The sequence below is a fragment of the Aedes aegypti genome, chromosome 2 (assembly GCF_002204515.2).
Source record: "Aedes aegypti strain LVP_AGWG chromosome 2, AaegL5.0 Primary Assembly, whole genome shotgun sequence".
Taxonomy (NCBI): Eukaryota; Metazoa; Arthropoda; class Insecta; order Diptera; family Culicidae; genus Aedes; species Aedes aegypti.
The window spans coordinates 293,128,705-293,147,833 of NC_035108.1; the positions used below are offsets into that span (position 1 = coordinate 293,128,705).

At 43.6% G+C, this 19,129-nt stretch overlaps 1 long non-coding RNA gene across 1 annotated transcript; it reads left to right on the top strand.

Moving 5' to 3' along the window:
- Window positions 1-13,192: 13,192 nt before the first annotated feature.
- Window positions 13,193-14,325, top strand: LOC110675697. Its single transcript, XR_002499722.1, has 2 exons — window positions 13,193-13,679; window positions 13,885-14,325. It is a non-coding gene; the product is annotated as an uncharacterized LOC110675697 (long non-coding RNA).
- The last annotated feature ends 4,804 nt before the right edge of the window (window positions 14,326-19,129 follow it).

Genomic DNA, 19,129 nt, shown 5'->3' on the forward strand with positions numbered 1-19,129 from the left:
TAGTGGTACCTATTCTTGGAGAAATTTGGTCCAAAAATTGTCGAAATTTTGAAAATTATCAAATTTTATCATACCGTTATCCGTAAACAACGGCTTTACATCACAATTGTACTTAAAATTATTATTAGCAATCATTTCCAATCATATATATAAAATCCCAGAGTTGTCTGTCTGTCAGTAACGCTTTGAAATGTTTCATCGAAAAGTTTCGTTGAGCACTACAACAGCAATTTAAGAGCACTACAACTGTCCATTTTAATAATAGAGCATAACCAATGAGAATATATACCGAGGTGTGGAAAAGACATTTAGTGTGCGTGACATCCGTGTTCGGTGCAAAATGTTTCACAACTACAAGCAAGTGAGCTTCCATAAGAAGCCGTGTAAATTGGTGACGTAGTTATTTTTGTTTACGTATTTTCTCCTTACTAATACAAAGCCATTGCTTCTTCTTCCACACCTTGATATATATTCTCATTGGAGCATAACAATTGCAAATTGTGGAGTACTATAATAGCTCCTTGACAGAATATTCTGGAGTTTTCTGGAACTTTGTTAATTCCAATTCGTAGAATATTCTCGAACATTTCATCATTGTCGTCTGTTTTGGAATTTGATTGGAGAATAAAACGTGAACTTCAACTTTAAGCAAATTGTAATTATGTCGAACTTGAATCGGGTGTGAGTTGAAAACAGTGATGCCACAAGTACAGATTTATCTGGAAAGGTACAGATTTTTTGATTGTTTTTGGTAGAGATTCTGTACGGTACAGATTACAGATTTTCACGAAAAAGTACAGATTGGTACAGATTTTTGGAATTAGTAATTTTGTGACACAAAATCCAAAAAAATTGTGAAATTTGAAACTATCTTTTTCAAAACTACAATTGAAAGATACAATTTCCATAGATTTGAATAATAATTAATTATATTACAAGTTAAATCATTTCAATAAAAACTATTTTAAACTTCCAAGTTCATTAGGAGTTTTTTCAACAATTTCTATTGGATGTGGTACAGATTTTTAGAATCTATGGTACAGATAAAAAAGATTTTTGAGCCTTCGGTACAGATAGAAATGTGGCAACACTGGTTGAAAATGTGAAACGGGTTTCTCCAGTTCCATTTCAGGTTCAAAAACGAGTTCGACATATGTAAGAGCAAGATAAACATGAACGAGATGAATGTGCGCAAATATTCGAGTTTTGTTAATTTACAGTGAAACTTCCTTGAGTCGATGCTCAATGACTCAATGTCAACTCATGGATGCATACTTAAAACAAAATTGTATGCTTACTATGACGATCCCTTAAAACATTCCTGTTCCATGACTTGATGTTTCGGGGTTTCGATGGTTTGGGGCCTTCCTTAGCCGAGTGGTTAGAGTCCGCGGCTACAAAGCAAAGCCATGCTGAAGGTGTCTGGGTTCGATTCCTGCTCGGGGTAGGATCTTTTCGTAATGGGAGTTACCTTGACTTTCCTGGGCATAAAGTATAATCGTACCTACCACACGATATACGTATGGGGTCATGCACAAATTACGTCACGCTCCGAGGGGGGGAGGGGGTCAAGCCAAGCGTGACAAGCCTTACAAAAATTTTGGAGGACTCATACAAAAAACGTGACAAAGGGGGGGGGGTAAAAAAATTGAAATTTTGCGTGACATAATTTGTGTACCATCCCTATGCGAAAATAGCAACTTTGGAAAAGAAAGCTCTCAGTTAATAACTGTGGAAGTGCTCATAAGAACACTAAGCTGAGAAGCAGGCTCTGTCCCAGTGAGGACGTAATGTCAAGAAGAAGAAGACTCGAGTTTCTCTGAGTCGATGGTCTTTTCACAACTGCTATTTTGAAAAATGGCAATGAATCATACTACATTACAGCAGCTTCCGAATATGCTAGAATGTTCGATACGATTCTACACTCCAATTCAAAGAAACTTCTGGAACTTTTGAAAGATTTCACAACATAAGAAACACTACAACAGCATAGAAGGTTATAATTATTTCAGAATAGAACACTACAAAAGTATTGGGGCTACGTGCTCGATGGAGTATTGCCAGAGCATAAATTTAGGCGATTTTGCGGTCATCAGTATCATGCGATTTTAAAGACTATCAGAAGCTTTTCGCTTTAAAATTTCGTTGGAACGTGGCTAGCCACGTCGGGTAAGCTAGTTCATTATTAATTTTCCAAAATGCGCGGAATTAGGGTCTTAGGCAGGGCTGGAAAACGTCAATGTAAATAGAGATTGTCGTGCGACTTTTACATAGATGCCTTCCCTCACTGTCATCAGAAGGCGAGATAATGAGAGATTTTTTTTTCAAATTCTCTTTAAGGCGAAGTAGGCCGTCATTGAAAAGTGTACGCGTGGTTGATGATTGTTGCTAATTCATCTCACGATTTCGAATCAAAGAAAATCAGTTGGTTTTTCACTGGCACTGCTGAAAAAGTATCAACATACTTTATGTATGTCAGCGCGTACAGTGATACTTTTTTAAGTCAATATAAACTATCAAGACTGAGTTTTATCACTTTGAAATGCAAGCTGAAAAGTGATCATTGTTGCCAAAACGAATGACGGGCTACTTAGCCTTAAAATAACATGGTTTTGGAAAGATAAAACATAGGAGCTTCATATGGAAAAATAAAAATATTTGGCTGCCATATTGAATTTGGCCGCCATACTGGATTTTATCGGTAAAATTGAATTTTCATGGCGTTCGCACCGATTCAAGGAAGGGTGGGGATAAGCGGTCAAAAATATGTAAGGTCCGCGGATACAGAGGTGTCTGGGTTCGATTCTCGATTCAAAAACCTTTTTGTAATGGAAATTTCATTTACTCCCCTAACCATTGATAGAGTATTATTGTGCTCGATATACGGATGCGCAAAATGGCAACAATGCCAAAGAAAGCTCTCGGATAATAATAGTTGAAGTGCTCAGGGACCGTCCATAAATGACTAGAGGGGAGGGAGGAGTACACTCTTTTGTGACGAACCATGTATTAGATATGCGAAAAAAGGCTACGAAGTGGGAGGGGGTGTCAAAAATCTTCCAAAAAATGCTACGTCATTTATGGACGTTCCTTCTTAAGAAAACTACGCTGAGAAGCAGGCGCTGTCCCTGTCGGGACATAAGACAAGCAGAAGAAGAAGAAGAAGATTTAGAGTATTGTATTTATGATTACACATAATTATATACCATATCAGTTCGAATCGCACTGACGCACAGTGCGTTGATGGAGGTGCGGGACAAAAATCAAAACTGGAAGATCAAGCCATTTGAGCACCTTGGTATAGAAGTGAAAATTGTTTCTGGTCAAAAGAGCTACAATTTTCATAAATGACATATAATGTACGCATAATCGCAAATCTGTCCCAAGCGCCAATTTCATTATTTTCCAAGAAAAACCTTGCAATTTGTACCTACTTTAATTGCTCATAATGATGTAAGAAGTTATTTGCAAATATGTCTCTTCTCACTCGTGACTTATACGCCTCCATGTAAAAAAATCGATTTTTTTTACAATTTTTCGACTTTTTATATAAAATTTTAATAAAATCTTGGAAACCACATTCAAGATATATAATTTAAAGCATAAACTTGCTCTGGTGTAATGTCTGGTTGAGCCAAGACCACATAGCGTTGCAAGATTTTCGAATTGTTTTATCACAAAGAACTCATTTTCATACTTGTGCTGGTTAAGGAGTATACCTCAAAAATCTCGAAGAGTTGCAGCTGTATCTCTCATACATCTTGGAGGACACTCTAAGAAACATGTCTGTGCATGATGTGGGGTGGAACTCAGTGGAACTTTTTTTTTTATTTATTTATTTATTTATTCACTCTCTTGAATCTAGTACGATTCCTCAGACTGTCTCTTATTCTAAAACTCTAATTCTACTTTCAAACACAGATTTGGATACATTAAAGTCAAACAAGTCACTCACACTATTCAATAATCGAGAACATACACATAACGGATTGTTGAAACCATAGGAAGTTCTATGCCGTCTGATGAGCAGCAAATCACGTTGTCGCAGATGTCGGTTTGGTGCGTAGAACGAAACATTTTGCAGGAGCGATGGACAGTCAAGATTTCCTCTGATCAAGTCAAACATAAAAAGCCTTTGTAGGTTACTGCGTCTCGAAGAAAGTGTTTGCAAAGCAATGAGTCTGCAGCGTGACGTGTAATCAGGCAAGTTAAACGGATCCGACCATGGCAGCTGCCGAAGGGCGAAGCGGATGACCTTTTCAATCCGGATAATGTGGGTAGTATGTTGTGGAGACCATACACATACAGCATACTCCAAAATACTACGAACAAACGAGCAATATAACGCCTTGAGATTGAATCGATAATCAAAGTTACATGTTAGTATTTCATAAGTTTTATTTCATAGCCAACTCACCGTGCCAATTTCTCATATTCAAAGTAAAAATGGGTGTTCTCATCACATCAAATAGACTTTAACAACCTTCAGCCATGTTCTCTTTCAGATTTTCATTGAATATCTTGGTTTCAACACTCTCCGTGCTAGTTGAAAGGATGGTTGAAAACATGCGACAAAATCTAGTTTTTCTGCTACTCCGAAAACTGTCATTTTTTACGCTTGTTGTGGTAGTTTTAGTGCTTTGTATAGCTTATAAATGCATGTTTCAATAACGGATGCTATCTATTAACACTAGTGGATACTTATACAGGGTGTCGACTCAATTTTGAAAATAAAATTCCCCGACTTTCCCTGACCTTCCAGTCATTTTCCAGAAAAGTTCCAGACCACTGAGTTGGTTAATTTGAACCGAAATAAGTAAGATTTTTACAAGAAGATACATATTCGTTATGTTATAGGTCGTATGAATAAACTGATCAAAAGCTTTTACTTTATTGAGATATATGTACCTGCCAGATGACATTTTTGAACGTTTATTCAAGTTGATATGATAAAACTGAACAACTGAGAATCTATTTACTTTTCAAACTTGAAGATCCGTATGAACAAAGATGTTTTCGGCTAGTGAACTACCTTAGACCTAATTTAAAATTTTAGGCATGAACGAATATTTTGGACTCCTTCCTGATTATAACTTTTTTATACAAGAGGCAACACTATTACGATCATCCACCATACTTTTTTTTGGTGAAAGAAAGCTATCCTCAAATTTGGCTATTTCTTTTGCCAGGCTAAATACTAGCCAATGCCATAGAACTTTCTTGGAGAATTGCTTCAAGGAATTCCACATAGATTGCTCAGAAATTCTTCTTAAAATTCTTAAGATATTTTTCCAGATATTCCTTCAATACTTCTCAATGAACTCTTGAAAGATTTCCTCCAGAAGCTCCTCATCTCCAAGATTCTCTAAAAAATGTTAGAGAATTTCTTTCAGTCTTAAATATTTCTTAAAATAGCATTTGAAATCTAGAACTATTTCAGGAATGCTTATAAAAATATTTTTCAGGATAACATATTTTTTTCCAAATTGTTTTCATTTTTTTTTCTTAGAATATCTATGATAACTCTTCACAATGATTCGTTACAGTTAATATTTTAGGATTTCGATATTAGGATAGAACTCAATGAACTCACTGAGCTCACTTGCTCCACACCGCAGTCCATAAACTAAATGAGTTCCAACTAGCCTTCTGGCGCCAAACCTCAGCAGCCATACGAACTTTGTTGAAGCGACCATGTGACGATCCTCGGACATCGACCTGTCGAGATCATATTGAAGAATCGTTGACCCGGCCTTGCCTATTCATAATCTTCGGGAGGGCAGCGATTTGGAGGATCTATCTTGGGGAAAGGGGATGCTTTCACCCGACGAGTTAGAACGTTGGTGTGCGTGAAAGCGAAGTCTTGACCTTCGCGAAATTAACTTCGTTAGTTTCGCGTAATATCCGGTGACGAAGACCTTCACATCTCGCGCCTTATCTGAGGACCCTCAGACTTAGCTCGTTCACTTCGTTCAGGTTCGCGGAAGAGGCGAGAACGGTCCAACTTTGGTTACCGCGCCGTGGTGTGTTCTTGAAGGTGAACTAAATTAAAGTGTGAAAGTGCTTCAAGGTTTATTAATTTAGATTTTCTTTCGTTTCCCTCGACTAGTTAGTAGTTAGTAGAAAGTGCGTAGTGCGTTTCTTGCGGTTTTGTGCTAGTGTAGACTTGCGGATTAAGCGGTAAGATTTTTGTGCAGAATGATGAAGCGTCAGTGTTCAATACCCGCCATCAACCTTTTTTTAAATAGATTTGTGGCACGTTGCGAGCCCGTCGCACCACCCCCATTTTGATAGCGACCGTTTTCGACCCCCCGCTTTCCTGCTGCGAAGGAAGTCCCGGCGGTACACGTGGCCGAAGAGGGCAGCGTACGTTACTCCCGCGCCCTTGGCAGGGCGCCAAGCAACGAGGCCGGTTTCTACCGGCGAGGTTCTCAGCTCCGACGACGTTACGTCCGAGTGAAAAAAAAGTGAAGGAAAAAAGTTCCCCGACCGGATTCGATCCGGTGACCACCAGCGTGAGAGGCGAGGACCCTATCCACTAGACCACCGTCAGTGTCAATCGTTGGTGAGACGGCCGTACCCCGTCGTTGCGCCGTTGAGAACGGCAAGCAAGATCATCGAGCGAGCGAGCGAGCGAGTAGCACCAAGAGTCGAGTCCCGGAGAGGAGACCGCGTGTAGTACACGTGGTACTAATAGTCCAAGCCCGCAAACCGCAAATGCCCCCACGACAGTAGACATCGTCCAAATCGTAAGTAGCATCCATGCTTTTTGATTCCCATGCGCATGGTGAGATTTGCCCCTAGCCTTAGCCAAATCAGCTAGTGTTTTTTTTTTTTTTTTTCCTTCTAAGCAATGGGGGGATAATCTGCTCAACAGACTCCGGACCGAGGTCCGGGAGTGTGGGGTTGGGGACCATTTACTACGTACAAGCAGTAAACAGGACTACACCCCCGACCCACTAAACCATTTCCATTGCCGCCAAACCCTTCGTCTCTCCGGGACCACCAAGAAGGCATTGCTTCGGAGAGGGGCTATTGCACATCGCATCCTCCAGGTTAGCTGCGTAGCCATGCAGCAACGAACATCGATGACACGCTTATGGGGGTCCACCAAGGTAGCATGCTGGCGCATTGCCAGCTTCCCGGGTGGTCCTCACCTCCCGTTGTCCGCTGAAGGCGGGCAGGGTCGACCACTAAGCCCGCGCCCAGCTGCACCGCAGGTATCAAGAACTGATACTGCGGGCTTCGCAATTTGACCTACTGAAGGCTCAGGCCCTATCAGCTAGCACCAGCTGGGATTGCTGACGAAGGGGCCTCCACCTGCCCCGAACAACCAGAGGCTCGTATCCACCCAGTAGGCCGGCGCCACGACAGCAGCGCTACCAGGATGTTCTCCCCGCGGCCACTTAATCGCTGTAAGGGTCGATTTCGACCGTAGGGCACCGGTATGACCTACGTAGCCGACTGCGAACCCTTGGACCACCTGTTGATTAGCGTCTGCACTAGTCACTCCTCGAGTCCACACGCCACCTCCTTTGGAGTTCCGAGACGATGTGGGTGATAGCCGATGAAACGGCATTCCAGCCAAACTCGTCTGCACACATCCTCTGGACCAAATTGTCCGGAGTCGTGTCCCGACCGCATGTGGCAAACATGCGGTCACGCATTGTGCGGAAACGCGGGCACACGAACAAAACGTGTTCCGCCGTTTCCTCTAAACCTGCACAAGCTGGACATTCGGGAGAACCCGCATGACCGAAACGGTGTAGATATTGTCTAAAGCATCCATGACCCGAAAGGACCTGTGTTAGGTGGAATGTTAGTTCCCCATGGCGCCTATTGACCCAGATATCTAACCTCGGAATCAACCTGTGAGTCCACACTCCCTTGGTGGAACTGTCCCACGCACGCTGCCATTTGACCATGGAGGTCGTTCTGGCAGTCCTGCGTATGCCTCTTGTGCCGCGCCTTTCGAAGCACTCTATGTCTTCCATGATAAGGATACCAATAGGCATCATACCGGTGATGACACAAAGTGCATCGTGTGACACGGTACGGTACGCGCTCGCAACCCTCAGGCACATTAGCCTATAAGTACTCTCTAGCTTGCTACGGTAGCTATCGGTACTCAAAGCCGTGCCCCAAGCCGGGCCACCATACCTCAGTATGGACGAGGCGACACTGGCCAGAAGCTTACGCTTGCTGGCGTACACCGCAGAGCTATTGGACATCATCCGGGACAGTGCCACAATAGCTGTGGAGGCTCTCTTGCAGGCATAATCGACATGGCTACCGAAGGTAAGCTTGTCGTCGATCATCACCCCCAAGTGTTTGACGGAGCGCTTCGAAGTGATTGTGCAGTCGCCTACACTGATCACCGCTTGCTGCACCGACTTTCGGTTGTTAACAACAACTGCCTCCGTTTTGTGGTGAGCCAATTCCAGTTTCCTGGAGCTCATCCACTCCTCCACAATTGCGATCGAGTGGGCTGCAGTCAATTCCACTTCTTCGATCGATTCACCGTAGACCTCCAGCGTAATATCGTCGGCAAAGCCAACGATGACCACACCCGCCGGGAATTTTAATCTCAACACCTCGTCGTACATGACATTCCATAACACCGGACCCAGGATGGAACCTTGCGGGACTCCTGAGGTTATGTGAAAGCACTTCCGACCCACCTCTGTGTCATAGACTAATACCCGATTCTGGAAGTAACTTCCGAGAATCTTATACAGGTACTCGGGTATCCCCAGACGCAGGAGCGCATCAGCAATAGCCGCCCAACTGGCACTATTAAATGCATTCCTTACATCCAGAGTCACTACTGCGCAGTAGCGAATACCCCTCCTCTTACGCTGGAGTGCTATCTCAGCGGTTTTCTTAACCGTCAGAATAGCGTCTACAGTGGACCTCCCTTTCCGGAAGCCGAACTGGTTGCCTGAGAGACCATTTACACCCTCGGTGTACCTCGACAGTCTGTTGAGGATGATCTTCTCGAGCACTTTCCCCACCGTGTCAATCAAGCATATTGGTCTATACGCCGACGGGTCACCGGGTGGTTTCCCCGCCTTTGGCAATAGTACCAGGCTCTGCCTCTTCCACGCATCTGGAAATACTCCCTCGTCCAGGCATATCTGCATAGCAGATCTGAACATACCGGGAGCCTCCAAGATTGCGACTTTGAGGGCCAGGTTTGGAACTCCGTCCGGACCTGGTGCCTTCCCCATGCTTAGGGATTTTGCAATCCCTACAAGTTCCTCATCAGTTACTCTATCCTCATCACCAGCCCCAATCCCCGGCTGTCCTACAAAAGGAGGCCATGGGCTAGGGTTGTGGCGCGGGAAGAGCCCCTCGATGATCCCCTCCAGCATCTGTGGAGACTGCTCCGTAGGAGCAATTGCACCTCTTGTCTTCGCCATTACGATCCTGTAGGCATCACCCCACGGGTTCGCGTTGGCACTCTGACAGAGTCCCTCGAAGCAGGCCTTTTTGCTTGCCCTTATCTCAGACTTCAGCGCGACTTTGGCAGCGGTGAACACCGCCCGTCGTTCTTCACGCTCCTGCTCGGTACGTGCTCGCTGCATCCGTCTCCTGGCCCGTAGGCAGGCACGGCGCAGGTTCGCAATAGCTTGAGTCCACCAGTATGTCGGTGGTCTCCCATTCCTAGGGTGGACTTTTCTAGGCATGGTCGCATCGCATGCACGCGTAAGCACCGCTACCAGTTCGTCCCCGCTTAGGCCGAGTAGGTTACGCTCACGGCGGAGCGCCTCCCTAAGTACTTCATCATTGAAGTACGATGTCTTCCACCTACGAGGGCTTGGCCTTGACCTAGCCGCTTCCTCAACCCGCTGCCTGCTGTTGTTGTAGTCGATACTGTAGCGAACCGCCAGGTGGTCGCTGTGAGTGTAGGCATCGTCTACCCTCCAGTTCGAACTACTCGTTAGGCCAGGATTACAAAAAGTAACGTCGATAATCGACTCCGCTCCGTTACGGCTGAAGGTACTTTTGGCACCAACATTAGCCAGATCGACATCTAGCACGGCCAGTGCCTCTAGCAGGATTTGACCTCGCTGGTTCGTGTTACGGCTTCCCCATTCCACGGCCCAGGCATTGAAGTCACCCGCTATTACAACTGGCCTTCGCCCTGTCAGCGCGGTCGTCAAGCAGTCCAGCATCTGCGTGAACCGCTCGGTCGACCAACTCGGAGGCGCATAGCAGCTACAGAAGAGGACCCCGTTTACTTTGGCGATCACGAAGCCCTCGTAGGTAGTAGACACCAACTGCTGGACAGGGTATTTACCCGTTGTCCATATCGCCGCCATTTTTCCGGATCCATCCACGACCCAGTTGCCGTTGCCGGCGGGTACTCGGTATGGGTCCGATATGATGGCGATGTCCGTCCCCCACTCAGCAACTGACTGGTACAGCAGTTGCTGAGCTGCGTCACAGTGGTTCAGGTTCAGCTGCGTTACCTGCACTGTGATTTTTCGTTGATGGCTCGTTTGAAGGTCGGGCACCTTGAGCCTCCCGTTGGGTGATTGTTGTTCACGGACTTGCCGGAACAAATCAAGCACTTGGGAGGGTTCTTGCAGCCTAGTGCCTTATGACCTTCCTCACCACAACGCCTGCACAACTTAGTCCTATCAGGGCCTTTACAGCCCCAGGACTTGTGTCCAGGTTCCCTGCACCTAAAGCAGATCACTGGTTGCTCATGTATGTTCAGTGAACATACTGACCAACCAACCTTGATCTTACCTACCTTAGCGGACTTATTTGCGTCTGCCACAGGTAGGTGTACTAAGGCCACCTGAGTACCTGCCGGACCTTTCCGTAGCTGAACGGCGGTGGTGGGCACCTGCACTTCGCACTGTTGCCGCAGTGCCGTGACGAGCTCTTCTGCGTTAGTGATCTCGTCAAGGTTCATCACCTTCAGAGTCACTGACTGCGTCAGAGCCCTCACTTCAACACCAGCGCCAAGGACCTCTTCCGCCAAACTTTTGTAGGCGGCGCCCTTGCGCTCCTTGTCGCGCTTAAGCTCGAGGATCATTTCACCTGTACGAGTGCGTCTGACACTGCGTACGTCGGCTCCTAGATCCGCAAGCTTCGCGTCACTGCGCATCGCCTTCAGGACTTCCGAGTACTTGGACTCTTCCGTCTTGATGATGATCGCATCACCCTTTTCGCGCTTGGCACCTACCCTCCTACCTTTCTTAGGTCTGGTATCCCTGCGCTCCTGTTTCTCCTGTTTCTTCTTCTTCTTCTTCCTCACTACGGTTGTCCAGGGGGCGTCCCCCCCCTGCTCCGCCCTGACCTGTGGTGATGGAGGACCTCTCAAAGGTCGCAACCCCCTGTTCCCATCACTCCGTGAGGGGCCAGCCTTTTCGGGCCCACCCTTCTCGGCTTTCCGGGACGCCTGGCTGGGGTCCGATTTTCCGGCACTTCTGCCGGTTTTCGGGGTCAGTATCCGCCTGGCCTTACGAGCGCCGCCGGGTAGCTCCTCCCCTGACGGCTGCCTCGCGCGCTTCTGCGATTGCTTGCTGTAAGCATTCGCTTCCACGCTTTTGGGGCTGCCCGCGAAAACGAAGGGTTCCGTCTGGGTAGACTTCGGCACCTTCAGTTCCACGGGTTCTGCCGCAGCCACAGTCACCATGGGTTCAGCATGGTTCTGCTTGGCCGCCAACATTGACTTACGAAGTCTAAGCAAGGCCTGCTTGAGGTCCTTGCTGATGTTAGACTTCGAGGACGCAAAGTCAATTATGGAGTCGAGCTGCTGTGCAGCCACTTCCATCGCAGAGAGCCCATCTCTACTTTTATTGATGGCCCTCATCAACCACGCTCCATCCATAACTTCACCCGATGCGTTAGCCGGGGATGAAATATGGGTTCCAGCACTGGCACTACGTGCACTGCTGCCTCCTCCTGCTTCTACTCTCCTCAACGGAGATCTAGCTAGCCCACTTCTTGCGAAGGGGTTCGCTTCCCTACTACTGCTACTACCTGCACTACTACTATTGTTTTGATTAGATATTGTACTCATTTTTGAATCCCACGAGTAGCACGGGAAAAGAGGTCCACCACGCCAGAGCCCTGCATTAACGCGGTAAGGGACAAAATACTGTGAGGGGTGCCCAGGTGCCCCACAGGCTCCGTTAATGGCCGAACATCTTTTTCACCCCTTCGACCATTCATTCCTCAGCACGGTTTTTCGCATCACACCTTGAATTGGGGTTACCCCGTTTGGTGGACTCTTACCACCGGAACGGGTTGTCCGTAGTTCTATTCTGGACGCCGGAACTACACGGCCGCTGCAAATAGCCGTACCGTTTGGCCGCGCGTGAGCGCCGGTAGCAGGCTTTAAGTTTTGAATTTGAGTCGCTCATCGAAATGAACACCGCACCGCACAAGAATACCGCACGATATTAGATTTATAGTTAACTAGCGTAAGAGGGATTGAATAGTAGATAGATAGGCCTATGGACCGATGCACGAGTTCACTATCTGACGTTTGAGCGGTGCCGTGTTATTTATGTGACCATGGCAACGAGTGAATTCGGCACCGCTCAAACGTCAAATAGTGAACTCGTGCATTGGTCCATAAGCAAATGAACTCGATGTCGATAAAGAAGAATTGTAAATACAAATGTTGAAATGAAAAGTTGAATTAGTTGAATAAATGGGAGTTTGGGTTACACGATAGATCAACAGTTTTTGAACAGCATTTCGTATGAGAGAAATCTGAAGCGGTAAGTGTAGAAGTATTTTCACACTTCGGTCGTTTTTTTTTGTAGTCTCTTTTGGAGTATTTTCTGGGAAGGTTGGTCCTGAATCCAACCAAGGATTTTTCTCTCATCGAACGTGGCTTGTTCGATGTGTTTACTGGTGAAGTCTGCCCGTGATGATACCCCTCGCGACAATTGTCTAGTTACCGGCAGAGTTCGCTTTTTCTCACACAAATTTTCTGATTCGCACGACTTCACCGTCGTGAGGCATCTTGTTTCCCTAGGTCAGCCAACTCGTTTCCCGCCCAATAACTTTGGAAAAATCTTTAACCCTCCCCTGAAGGGTCTCAAAAGGTCGGGCAACCTCCAAAAACGGTTAGTGGTCTCCAATCGGAGTGGCGCATAAGCCACTTTAACTTACATCCGGGAAACTCGTAAGGCTGCCGGGTTACAATGAATTACCCCTAGTTTTTCTCCCCGAAAAAAATGTCTAAATATTCTTAACAGAATGCATTCAGGGCTTGAACAATGCGCTGATTAGAAGGTTTCTAATGTTTCTCTTGTACTTGTCGTACCTTCAGCAATGCTGTGTTGTGTTGTTACGTGAATGCTGCCTTGCCTCAAGCTGCAGTTTGCATTAATTTTTTTGGTGTGTTAAAGACGCAAAATCGATGCCCGTTCGCGGATTATGCTATTGTGCTGTGATATTTGCCTTTGTCAATCATCAAATTCTCAATTTCGTATGGTGGTTACCGTGAAAAAGTGGATTGAAATTCTATCGCACCGATTACGAACGCCATAACGCTAATTGTTTGTTATCGCTGTGCACTGTATAGGATGGCTATGAGAGAAACTGGCAATACACCGTCGATCTGCAAACAATGCTCTTCTTCAATCGTCCGAGGTGATGCTTGTATCGCTTGCGAAGGTTTATGCGGCAAAGTGTATCACATTAAGGTGATTATAGAACGAAGCCACACCTCAAATTTTCAAGAGCACAAGACTTGAGAACCAAACAGCTCTCCGCGTTGACAATTTATCCCATTGATCACCACCAGCAAGCAAGCAATTTGATTGATTTTCAACGCGAACTGTTGTCAGACTCTCCAGTCTTGTGCTCTTGAAAATTCAAAGCTTGGCTTCGTTTTATAATCACCTTAAGTGCGTCGGGCTTAGTAGAGACGAATTGAAGGCATACCTAAAAAAATCCAATTTTTGGTGGATTTGTGATATGTGCATCCAACAGATACGTGAAATAAGAAATGATCGTTTACCGCAGAAAGACGTTAATCTTCAGGCGAGCCCTCGAACAGAAGCTGTGAAAGTAAAGATGTCACACGGAGATGAAATTTTGGAAATAAAGAAACAAATTGCTGCCATCCAGGATACCCTTAGAAATGTTAATATGAACGAAACTGGAATTGAAGTGCAATCTATTCGAACCTTCAATACTGATCCGCCCGCTGCTTCCCCGATTACGTCACCAAAACTGCTATGCGGAACAAAGAATACTACGAACCCTAACGCTTCCGTTGTCCCCGATGTGTTGAATGGAAAATGTTGGCTCTTCTTTACGAGGCTGAAGAACCATGTTACAGAACATGATATAACCAAGATGGTTGTAAATTCTCTGGGCCCAAACGTCTCTGCTGTAGTGAAACTGCTTAAACCTGCATGGAAAGATCCTTCGTCATTACCGTATGTTTCCTTCAAAGTTGGAATTGAAGGTTGCCTCAAGCAAACTGCTCTACTTCCATCGACTTGGCCTGCTGGAATTTTCTTCAGGGAGTTTTACAATCACTCGTGGGAACCGTGATCATAGGTGTTCGGAACTTTAGAATGATGCCAAATGTTATGTAATAAGCAATCCGTATTGTTTGAAATTGTATTTGAAAATTGTTGTTTGCCTTCCGTTGTGTATTTGTATTAGTTGTTTTTATGTTAATATATTTAGTTTTAAATCAAATTTCAATGAGATCGTTGTAAGATCAGTTGGAATAAATAAATAAATAAATAAATAAGACCGGTAGTCCTCTACGGGCATGAAACTTTAAAAGTGCTCCGAGGAACTCTTCTAAGAATTCATCTACGAGTATCTCTAAGTAATATCACAAATTGTCAATAGCAGGGCTGGGCAAAAATCTGAAATTCACTCAACAGTAGCCAAACAAAGCCAATCACAGCCAGCGAAGCCAGTGAAACTCACGTCCATCGCTGCTGTAGACAAAAAGCCTTGAAAATTGCAAAACACTTGTTGCTAAGGGCAACCCAAAATAACTGTAGAAAAATGTTCTGTTTTCCGCTGCATTTCCCGCATTAAGAGCCGTCAATGACACTAACGTTTTAGAAAATTCATGCACCCAACATAGGTTAGGGGCGATCCATTAATTACGTAAGGGTTTATGGGGGGAGGGGGCAGCAGTTTGCTTATGTCGTTTTCGTTTTTAGGAACTGGGTCGGTGATCAACACATTAACAAACCAACACCAAGCAAATTATAGTTCGGTCGAACCTGAATCAGGCTGGGGTTGAAACTGTGATTCAGAACGGGTTGCGCCAGTTCCAACCTAGGTTCAAAAACGAATTCGACATTACTTGCCATACAATTTATTTTTCATTTTCATACAAAAAATCTTACCATGGGGGGAGGGGGGTTGAAAACCCCTGAAAATTGTCTTACGTAATTAATGGACAGCCCCTTACTTGATGAGATTCACGTTTTTGAACTACTGTACTGGGAAAGCCACGTGATTTTCGCGAAATTCAAGCCTACTACTATTACCATTCCCTGCACTGGTCAATAGATTATCAAGATTATTTCAAATGATATTCCTGAAATTTCTGCGAATCAATGATTTTCTGGATTACTAAAACTAATCGAGGAACTTTGAGAATCATCCTCAGAATTTCTGGAGAATTTTCTGGGTCCTGGTTCCTTAGTCGAGTGGTTAGAGTCCACGGCTGCAAAGCAAAGCCATTAGGTGTATTGATTTAGCATGATCAATTACTTTGCAGACGATAAATTCGTTTGATGTTGTAGTATTGATATTTTTTCCCTGACCTCAAGTGAAATTCCCTGATTTTCCCTGACTTTCCAGGTCAAAAATAAATTCCCTGACATTCCCTGACTTTCCAGGTTTTTCCAGGTAGTCGACACCCTGTTATAATCGCCGGATAAAATAATTTGAAATTTGATTTTTGTCTTTGGAGCAATGCACTGTTTGACGCCTTGAATCCCGGACAGCGACCAACTCATCAACAATGATTATTTTGCCAACGTTTAGAATCTAGGGCGTAGAACACGTTATAATGATGGATTCCAATCGAAAAAAATCGGAATTTACCGTTAAAAAGGCGAGCGCCCGGTTTCCGAAGCGTCTGACAATTCGATGTTCCCATAGAATATTTGCAGATTTCGAAGATTCGAAGGGTTTTAACGCCTCACCTTGGAGCGTGGCATGATTTGCGTGTAATCCCTATGAAGTATCTAGACTGAGAACAACAAGATATGTGTGCCCGATAGCGAATCGAATGATCATTACAAGAGATAATTATATTTCAATATTAGGAGGAGGGGCTTCTGTTTTAACACCCTCCCTCTCTTTGTAACCCTCCTTTCTAACACCAATACATACACGGGGAAAAAATCTGTGGTAAAAATAACTATTCTAGCTGACTACGCCCATCCTTAAAACTACCATGGAAATTCAGACCAATTTACTATGTTTACGGTACACCCCACCGCATTACTGGTACATTTGACAGAAATAATTTACAACAATCTGATTCCAATTACAGACATGGTAAAATCAAGCGCATTTCTGGTCTGCTGAAAATTGCCGGTGCGAGCGCTTAAGTTAACCCCCTAAAATGGTAGTTTTTACCGCACAATTTTTTTGCTTGTATAATATCTATTGTTAAGCATTAGGGAAATGGGTGGTAAAATTAACACCTTTAAGAAATCAACCGAAAATATATTTATTAATGATTGTAACCCATTCAAAAAGAATTCTAAAGGTATCAGATTTGACCTCATATCATAACGATATTTACCTCACTGAAAAACCTTAGATTTCGTTGATTTTTTCACTTCAATTGACCTACGTATCAACTCGAACACTCTGATTTATGTTATAAATCGCCCGTGCGTGATAAAAATTTATCGAGATTTGTTTTTTCTCGATAAAAGGCAAGGTGTTCATTTTACCACCACTTCCCCTATGGAGATTCCACATTTCATATACGTCACAGCAAGCAAAAATCGCTACCGCACCGTTATATGACCGAAAATTACACCAGTCGCACATAACTTTTGATCAAAGAAACATACACTAACTCATCTTTGAAGTGATTCAAAAACATTCAGAATCTGTGGTTGCGAACATTATGATAATTTAATTTTTCTGATAAAATCCAATATGGCGGCCAAATTAAATATGGCCGCCAAATATTTTTATTTTCCCAAATAAAGCTCCTACGTTTTCTCTTTCCACAACCATGTTATTGTGAAAGGATTGTTGAAGAAATTTTCGAGTTATGGCAGATTGAGTGAGACAAGAATTGGCAAAACTCGAGAGGTCCTCAAAAACGGTTTTGATTGTAACTACCAAGGGGTCCAATAATTTGACTAACCGAATACAGCTTGTTAACTTACTTGACAGGAGCTTTCGAATGAGAATAAATTTAAACATTTTAAAACACCAATTGTAAATAGTGGGCCGACCTCAGCGAGAATTACTCACTTAACAGCCCTGGTCTTCTTCTTCTTCTTTCTGGCGTTACGTCCCCACTGGGACAGAGCCTGCTTCTCAGCTTAGTGTTCTCTTATGAGCACTTCCACAGTCATTAACTGAGAGCTTACTATGCCAATGACCAGTTTTGCATACGTATTTCGTGTGGCAGGTACGAAGATACTCTATGCCCTGGGAAGTCGAGAAAATTTCCAACCCGAAAAGATCCTCGACCGGTGGGATTCGAACCCACGACCCTCAGCTTGGTCTTGCTGAATAGCTGCGCGTTTACCGCTACGGCTATCTGGGCCCCTGGTCTTAGGTGCGCTGAATTGCGGCACTATACGGTAGGAGAAATTTCAGAAAAACTCAGAAAATATCACTAAAATTCTATTGTAATCTTTGATGAAACTTTTGTACAAATTCTTGATGAACTCTTGCGAGAATCTCTGGAAAACTCTACAACTTCGAAGGAAGTCTTGGAGGTTTATCTGGATGATAGGCTAAGATAATTATTGAAAAAAAAACAATTGAATCCCTGAATAAAATCCTGCAGATTTTTTGGAGACATTCCTTGAAAAACATTGAAAAGAATCCCTGAAGAAACTGTTGCAGATAAACGGAACAATTGCATTAGTATTTTGTTGGTGTGAAATTTTGAGGAATCCACTTGAGAATTATTTGGAAAAACTGCAGGAATAATTGTGGATGAATTAGGGGAATGTTTCTACAGAAATTTCCAGAGAAACTTACTGATTGAACGTTTGTCGAATTTGTCGAGGAATATCTTGAAGTGTTCTCAATTGATTTTCAGCAATAATCCTCGGAAGAATTTTAGAGCAATTCTTGAAACAAAATGCGTATGAATTCACGAAGGAATTCATATGAAAACGGCTGGATTCTATCAAAAATTCGCACCAGTTAATCGCTACAATAATCATTCCAGTTATTCTCACATATTTTTTTTCAAGGAATTCGTACAATATTATCCAGAGATTTGATTGATTTTTTTTTCAATTATGTTAACATTTTGTCTAGGAAACCCTCTAGGATTTCCTCAAGAGTTTTGGATTTCTTTCAGAGCACTTGACATTTTCTCGGGGACATGTCTGGAAAAATGAATAGAAGAAATATTTTAAGACTTCCTTGGGGAATTAACCTGAAGGAATCTCTAGAGAAAATTCTAAAGACATTTTTAAAGCAATTTCCGATTGAAATCTTAAAGAAACCCTGTTAAATTTTGTAGAAAATCACAGGAGAATTCTAGAGAATCTTGGAGGAAGTCCTAAGCAAAACGATGGTAGACTCATTGGATAAATGTCTGGAAGATTGAAAAAATGTAATAATCTTTGATGGAATCTCAGAGATCACTTCTGTGGTTATCCTTAGAAAAAATCCTGAAGACGAAGAAACTAGTAGAGCAGTTCATTTAGTGATTCGTGAAGATTCCCTAGGAAGTCTGTACACATCACTAAATGAACTCCTGAAGAAATCTTTGTAGTAATTTATCTGATTGAAATTTTTGGGCAAATACATGAATCAATTCATGGAGAAAATAATGAGCACGGTGTGCCAAAACCCGTTATTAACGCAAAAAAAAATGTCCAAGGATTTGGTACCTACCATTCAAAAGATATAGTATTCAAGCATCTTCTCCGTGAATTTGAAAATATTTTAA